The 8,569-nt window shown below is 36.9% G+C and overlaps 1 pseudogene; it reads left to right on the plus strand.

Annotated features, from left to right (window-relative positions):
• Positions 1 to 8,569, plus strand: part of LOC107570732 (peroxisomal membrane protein PEX14-like) — an 83,676-nt pseudogene that overhangs the window by 28,118 nt on the left and 46,989 nt on the right.

An 8,569-nucleotide genomic window follows, 5' to 3' on the forward strand; every position in this document is an offset into this window, starting at 1 on the left:
ACTGAGGCAAGTGAGGCCTGCAGTTCTTTGGATGTTGTTGTGGGGTCTTTTGTGACCTCTTGGATGAGTCGTCGCTGTGCTCTTGGGCTAATTTTGGTCGGCCGGCCACTCCTGGGAAGGTTCTCCACTGTTCCATGTTTTTGCCATTTGTGAATAATGGCTCTCACTGTGGTTCGCTGGAGTCCCAAAGGTTTAAAGCTTTAGAAATGGCTTTATAACCTTTCCCAGACTGATAGATCTCAATTACTTTCTTTCTAATTTGTTTCTGAATTTCTTTGGATCTCAGCATGATGTCTAGCTTTTGAGGATCTTTTGGTCTACTTCACTTTGTCAGGCAGGTCCTATTTAAGAGATTTCTTGATTGCGAACAGGTGTGGCAGTAATCAGGCCTGGGTGTGGCTAGAGAAATTGAACTTGAGTGTGATGAACCACAGTTTTAACAGGGGGGCAAACACTTCTTCACACAGGGCCATGTAGTTTTGGATTTAGTTTTCCCTTAATAATAAAAACCTTCATTTAGAAACTGCGTGTTGTGTTTACTTGTTATCTTTGACTAATATTTAAATTTGTTTGATGATCTGAAACATTAAAGTGTGACAAACATGCAAAAAAAATAAGAAATCAGGAAGGGGGGGAGGGGCAACACTTTTTCACACCACTGTATATGTACGTGTGTGTGTGTGTGTGTGTGTGTGTGTGTGTATGTGTATATATATATATACACACATATTTATATACCTTTCCACACAGTTTAGGGCACTTTTGGCATCTTTGACGACTTTTGTGATGTTAAAATAAAGTCTTTTTTCCTCCATCTACAACTGATTTAATGGTGTTTGGTAGGGATGCACCGGTTGACCGGCCATACATCGGAACCGGCCAGTTTTTGCTTATAATGCGCGATCGGCAACCGGCCGGTTTTTTTTTTCGTCCGATTTTTCCGGAAGTGTGCACCGAGGTGCCAGCAGAAAAAGGTGTTTGGCTTAATACTTTATGTAAATGTGTGTTGCCTTGAGCAAAAATGTATTTCCCTGTTTGACCTGTTTGCTAAGGAAGTCTTCCTTCTCATATCTGCTAGTTAGATAGCAAATATCAAACTTCCTCTTTAATTTTTTTTGAGCTATGCTTTTAAAAAAGGAAAAATAAATAATCTGATCAGAATTCACTGGTTATTCTTAAAATGACATTTTTAGGGTAAGAGTAAGATAAATTCAGGTACACTTTTTGACATTAGCGTGACTGTCAAGATGTGGTGATTTATCTAAATTCGTCCAATATAAATGTGTTATTGAATTTATAGGTAAAAATTATTATGCATATTGAGATTTTAATGAATTCATTAAAAGTTTGAACAAACTATTGGTGTGAAACAATGGCATGTACAAACATGTTTTAAAATGGCAAAATAAACTGTTTGACAAATGGATAACATAAAGTGTGTTTTTATTGATAGTTAGAAAAAATACCCCCTTGTAAACGTTAAAAAAAGGTTAACTCCTGACACTAATATAGAGATCCAGAAATTTCCTTACCCTTTGGGTAACAGCTTTGCAAAGATCATGTTACCGTAAAACGTTGTGCCTGATGTGTTCTGAAACCAGGTGTGACTAAGGTTGCGTTCTTTGCAGACACTGACTCAGTCATATATATATATATATATATATATATATATAATATATAATATATTTGAAGACAAATGCGGCCTGCCTGCTTGCTTATTCCAATTATCGGAATCATAATCTCATGCCGTTCCCTAAATCGGCAGTGCCCCCCTTTTCGTCTTCCTTCTTCATCCAACAAAGTCAAAGTTGTTCCCCATAAATTTAAGCTGAAATCAATATGATGTGTTTTTGAAAGGAAAACCGGTTCCTCGACTCACTCTGTCTTGATTTGTCGCCGCAGAATTATACAGCTGGCCCGACTATTACACATTCTTCTCAGCCTATTTTCAAAATGCAATCCTTTTGGATTGAAACAGGTCTTTAGTATATGCAATGCATTACCTAAAACGGATTACCACAGACAGCGCTCTCAATCACTTTTTATCTTTTGCCGCTTAAAGAAAAAGAACAGTAATCAAAACCTTTCAACCTATTAGAGGGATGACTTTTACAATTGAATCACAGGGACCACAGGTGCGATAACGAGGCGGCTCGGCTTTATCCTTGAGTGTGCGTTTCCCCCCTATCTCCAGATGTTATTTCATGTTTATCTGTTCTTTAAAAGCACCACTTCAGAGCCCGCACTTCAAATTCATGCCATAATGGGGTTTGAGGAGGAGACCCTTTTTTAATTCTAGGAGAAGCAAGCTAAAGTGGCAGATCAAGGTGCATCTCGAAGGAAAACGTGATGGAATCGATGGGAGCTGCGCTGCACTTCCGACTACACGTTCTGATGATATTTAATTTTCTAGTGCATTAACACTCAGTCATTACAACATGCAGCCTAGGTGATTTGATCATAATGCATTTTCTTCTTTAAGAATCGCTGAAGTTTTTAACCAGGTATTGTGCCGTTATTAGATACAGATGGGCACTTCAGCATTAAGTATAGATTTTCAGTCCCTGCTCACTTAAGGCTAGGAGTTTGTCTTAAAGAGGATAATGGCAAATTAAACTCCATACCCCATTTGTTCAGCAAACCTTGATGGGATAATTTTATAACTGCTGATTCACTCATTTCCTAGATTTATCTCTAAAGTGGTTTGGTGGTCTGGCCTCCATATACTTCTTGGGAGGGGGAGGGCTATTTTATAAGTTCCTGTTGTTGGCTGATGATATACCTTGGGGAGTTGGAAATGTACAATAATTCAGCCGCCTTGCAAGAATTCCTGAGTCTTCCTCTTGTTTCCAGTGATGTTAATTTACTGATGACTTTCTATTACACTGATGAGCTCATTTCACGCTGCAAATGTAAGATGTCTTTGTTTTTTGCTCTCTTCGCAGATTGCCACGGCAGTCAAGTTTCTACAAAACCAGCAAGTTCGTCAAAGCCCCCTGGCGACCAGAAAAGCGTTCTTGAAGAAAAAAGGTGAGCGTCATCAGCATGTTCCAGAACCTAATGTAAAACGTTACATTTTTACAGGCGGAATGGATACGAGATGGCTCAATTCCAAGACTTTGACCTTAAATTTAACCAGCCGAATGCTTTTGTTATTCATTTTAAACATGAGTGGAATCACCGTAGTAAAGAAAGCCAGTTTGCCCCAAAATGAAAAACTTTTAAACATCCTTGTGTCCAAAATTCCAAATTCTTATGATTTATTCTGTAGAATGCAAAAAGAGAAGCTGTGAAGAATGTTCACGCTGCTCTTTTTACTTTAATTTACAATGAAAAGTAAAGGAGGACTGATGATGTTGAGCTCCAAAATGGACAAAAAAGCAGCTTAAGTGAGGTGTGACTAGATGCCAAGTCTTCTGAAACCATATTATAAGTTTATGTGACAAAATGGCAGAAATTTTAATTGTTATTCACTGAAAATTCACTGTTATTCACTGTTTGACAGCCATGGTGATCATCTACTTAAAGAGCAGCTTGTACATTCTGCTATACGTGTTTGACAGAAGAAAGAAAGGTTTCGGGAGAGTAAATAATGACACAACTGTCATTTTTTTTGGATGAACTATCCCTTTAAAGACAGCTCAGCTTTAGGAGCAGAATGTAGTCCAGTAGACTTTGGCCCAAGATTTTCACGGGATGAGATCATTCGCTTTTAAGGGTCAGAGGTCGAGGCCATTGTTGCATGCCCTGGAGGGTCAGGTAAGGGTCGATCGGGCTGCAGAGAGCTTGATCCCAGCTGTGTGGATAAATGACCTATCAGTTGGGACGCTTCTTTGGGATCCAGAAAATTATTATTGACAAACCCTCCTGCACTTTCAATGGAATTGTCAATTATGCTACCTCCCAGCATTTTAAAGCTTTTACTTAATTTAGCTGTTATCATAAATATTAAAGCACTGGAATGCATCGGAAAGTTTTATCGACCAGAGAAGTAACGTGTTGTGAGCATACATATGCATTCACTCTAAATTCAGAGCAGTTTAGGTATCAATCAATATGTGTGTTTGATGCATAACCCACCACTATCTCTCCTATAGCACAAACCCCTTTCAGATCAGATCACCGGCCTGAGTATGTGCTGGAAAGAAATCAATCCGTACGCTGTATTTTGATCTTTTTCGAGAGATTTTTTAAAAAACCCAGCACTGAAAATGACATTGTGATGTTTTAGTGAATCACTTTGGGGGCGGCAGTGATGGAAATCGAGAAGCACAATGTAATCTGTCTCACTTTATGGCTTATTTGAGTGTTTTGCAAGCAGGTCTTAAAACTTTAAAATCAGTCACATAAAATAACGATCACTTCGGCACTGAAATGCATATCATTTTTTAAAATAAAATATAGTCCTTCACAAAGGTCAGATTAGTTTTATCTTGATTACATTTAAGTTTAGCAAGGTCAGCACTGTCCTTTATAACGCGATAACTCATCTGTCTCTGCACACTATTGATAATTGTAAATCTTCTTAGCACAGCTGTGCTTATCAGATGTGGCTTTTTTCCCTTTTAGCTCTTATTTGAAATGAAATTTTTTATGTCGGGACTAATTAATGGTAAAGGCAGGTGGATTTGGCCTTCGATGGTGCTAGTAGAGCAGCAGAGGAAAGCGAGCCTAATAGCTCCATGACCAGTGTAGGTAACTGGAGATAAAATCCATAGTTGCTGGCTGCTGTTGTTCACATCAGTGGCCTATTATGACGTCTCAATATCTTTAGCATTTTCCTCGGTCAGTGCTTCTCGTTAGCAGTAGATCGGCTTCATTTATAATTCACAGCTGGGTTATGCGGCTTAATATGCTGTATGTTTATGATGAAATGTGGTTCTTTTGAATGTGAATGTGAAATTGTATCCAGATCCAGGGATTTGCAGGTTTTGAGCGATATGCATTGTATTTGTTTTTTGTAACAAGCGTGTTTGGAGGTTCACGTGGATTTCTCAAAGGGGTCTACTGGTACATTAAGTATTAATATGCCAGTGTCCCGCTGTTTCATAATAAGTCAACCCCCCATGCCAACTAAAAGTCAGTAGTGTTCAATGGGTCCCTATAATCCACATGAACACAACATTTCATTATGCTTTCTGAAAAAGATTCCCTCTCTTCGAACATACATTATGACTAACAACTAACTAACTAACTAAATAAATATACATTTATTTATTTATAAAAACATGTTCAGAGACGGAGTTTGGAATGAATGAATGAACAAACAAATATATAAATAAATATAGTAATAATAATATATTAATATACAAATGATATATTCATTATTAATAAAATCATATAAATAATATAGTATTTATTTATTAAATTATGAATTAACGAATATATAAATAAATATAATAATAAACAATAATATATTATTTATGTGAATTATTAATAAATTATAGAAATAATATATTATTTAAAAAAGTCTAGAAAACTCATACTTTTCTAATTACTTTTTAATTGCTGTTTTTTTTTTATTAAATTATTTTATTTTATCAGCGTAACAATTTGAGGAAAAAAATTAACATGAATTTTAATATTTATTACAATTTGATGTGTCCTCTTTTTGCTGAAATGCTATTCAAGCTGCAAGAATTTCCCAAGTTCATGTAAATCCTGATGTTCACAGACTTTTGGACCCTAGTGTGTTTGTATTATTTATAATTCTTACATACATGTATCTGTTTTGTATGCATGCATAATGTATATTTAGATTGACTTTGACCTCTCCGAACAACGAAACCAGGTTGTAATGGGGAACACGGTGAACTCAGGACTATCATGGCAATGTGCCCCCAGGGTGTGTTTGAACATCAATAGATCTATAGCTGGAAGACTCGGCCTCGTGCTATTGCTATTCTAATTTGATGTTGTAGTTTTTATGCGGACATTTGGAGATCTTCGAACGAGGACACTTTTTCCAGGTCACTAGCCTTTTAATTACCGACCCTTGTAACCGAACTCAAAGCACACAGCTGTTTACAACCACAGCCGACGAGTTCTCATCAACGCTTCAAGTTTCATTTCTTTAGTTTCCTCTGCTCGCTCATCCAATTTTGGGTGGGACGCAGCTGCTTACACCCCGAGGACGACTTTGCTGCGATATTGCCGCTTGTCACGTAGTTATGAAAATATGCTAAACATTGGAATAGACAACTATTCAATATCCTCAATGGACGCTCCCGATGGGGCGATCAGACCATCAATCAGACAGCTTAATTAAGCCAATATGATTTAGGAATGATTTGTGCGTACATACAGTTCATAATGTCTGTTGTTAAGGATGGGTTTTGGATTAAAGTCACAATGACCCTTTTGTTTTAATTGTGGATCGCAATCAGGAACCTTTTGTCAACATGCAAACGGTTTTTCGTTTTTGCCTAGTCCCACAAATGGCAGAGAAGCGCAGCCGTCTGTAAATTTGCATGTGCTGGAAAATCGTCTTGTGTCAGCACGGAGCCATTTCTACAGAGCCTCACCTTCAACAATGTAATTATGTCACAATGTTGTATCACTCTGAAAGCAACTCGTGCAATTTGAAGGGTAGGAGGGAGACTAATCTAGAAGCAAAGTGCTGAGTAATCTTAAGCCAATTTCTCCTTATTAAATTTCTCCTGAAATTTACCATTTTCCCAGTGCCCTGCTGAGCTCACAGAAGCAATTCTAACGCGCTGCTCTGTGTGTTGTTCCTGCAGTGTATTCCGTGCCATTCCTGGAGTTTGCGAGAAAGTTTAATTTGATTAACGTCATTCATATTAAAGGGTGCCTTAAATATGCTAGTCAAAATGACGGATCAGTGGTTATGAAGGTGACCTTTAATTTTCACTGTTTATGTCTAATACTTATTAATTACGGCAAGGTCATTGTAATAACTGCTAAATGCAGGCACAAATTCTTCAGTAGCAATTATTGATGTACTCGTCTTGATTAGGTTTTGCATATAAGAGTTTTGTCTGTAATCCACACTGTAGTTTTTCATTAAACCATTTGTGCTTCGTTTTATCTTACACTGCATTTCATATGCAAATACAGCTTTTGCCACTGATAAATGCTTTACAACGGTTTTTCCCTATGTTTTTTGTCTTGTTTATGTACAGTACGCGCTCAGCCCTATATCAGTAAGCCTCAAGTACCCCTTCATCAACCCCAAACCAGAAATGTGTTCCTTTTAACTCTCATTATACTGGATATAATTTAGCATTATCTTTAATATTATTAAAGTGGCATTATTACAATGAGTCACTTTTAAACTAAAAGCAATCAATACTGTGCGGTAAGCATTCAGAGATATGTGCTGCTAATGTTTTCTAAGCAGGTCATTTTACAATGTAAATTGTGAATTACTGATCCCCCAGCACACCCCACATCATTACATCACTCTTTGATTGGGCTTTCCAAATGTGGGTGTGTATGTGGTTATTATCTAGGCTTGCGTTAAGTGTATGCACTGTCCTTAAGCAGAGGTAGCTTAAAGAAGCTGCATGCAATCACTGCCTTATTGCTGTGGTGTGTACCATTTTACCCATAATTCCCAAAATTATTGTATTGAGGAAGGTCTCTGAACGAGTATTTCTTTGCTTGTTTTCAGACAGTTATGTCTCTATTTCACATTTTCTTGATTTTTGCAATTAGGTGTAGACTAGAATGTGGGTTAGTAATAACAATTTACAGTTTTTGGTTTTGTTTTTGTTTTTTTATAACAAGCACTTTACGGAGTTTTCAGTGTTCAGGTGATTGTTCAGATACTATTTCATAAGATTTTTTCCCCTAATCAGTTCCATCTTTGGATGTATTAAATATTTTGGTAATTTATTTAAAAATAATTTTATAAATGTTTTTTATTTGAATTATTATTTAACAATTTTTATATTATTATTATTATTGTTGTATAATTCATTTATTTTATAAAAAATATTAAACATTGTGATACACACATTTGATACACCAGTGTTTGTTAAACATTTGATAAACCAGTGTTTTACGAATCCGTATTCACTGCACCATTGCTAAATTCACAGCGCCGTTGCAAAATGCATTTTGTTGTAGCTTAGTTTTCATTTTACAGTATATTGAATTTGTAAACTATTGACCCTTGAAGGGGTCCTATTATGCTTTTTCACTTTTTTAATTTTAGTCAGTGTGTAGTGTGTATGTTTGGGCATTAAACAAATCTAGAAAGTTACAAATCTCAAAGTCCACTCCAAAGGGAGATATTTCAAGAACTACAACGAACGGCTCGTTTGGACTACAGCATTTGTTTTCCGGGCTTTGTGATATCACAAAGCAGCTCATTGGAATATCATTACAAATAATTCCCGTCTACAGAAATTCGAATGGTTGGGGGGTGGGGAGGGGCGATGTTGTGGTTAGAACGCTTGGATGAGTGAGTGCATCAGACGAGACGACAAAGAAGAAGTGCTGCTGCAGAGTTAGTGCATCAGAGAAAACGAAGAAGAAGAGCTGCTGTGCTGTAGCATCAAATTTTTGGCATGTCTAGAACAGCGGTTCTCAATTCCAGTCCTCG

The sequence above is a fragment of the Sinocyclocheilus grahami genome, unplaced genomic scaffold (genome assembly GCF_001515645.1).
Source record: "Sinocyclocheilus grahami isolate Dianchi unplaced genomic scaffold, SAMN03320097.WGS_v1.1 scaffold29.1, whole genome shotgun sequence".
Lineage (NCBI taxonomy): Eukaryota > Metazoa > Chordata > Actinopteri > Cypriniformes > Cyprinidae > Sinocyclocheilus > Sinocyclocheilus grahami.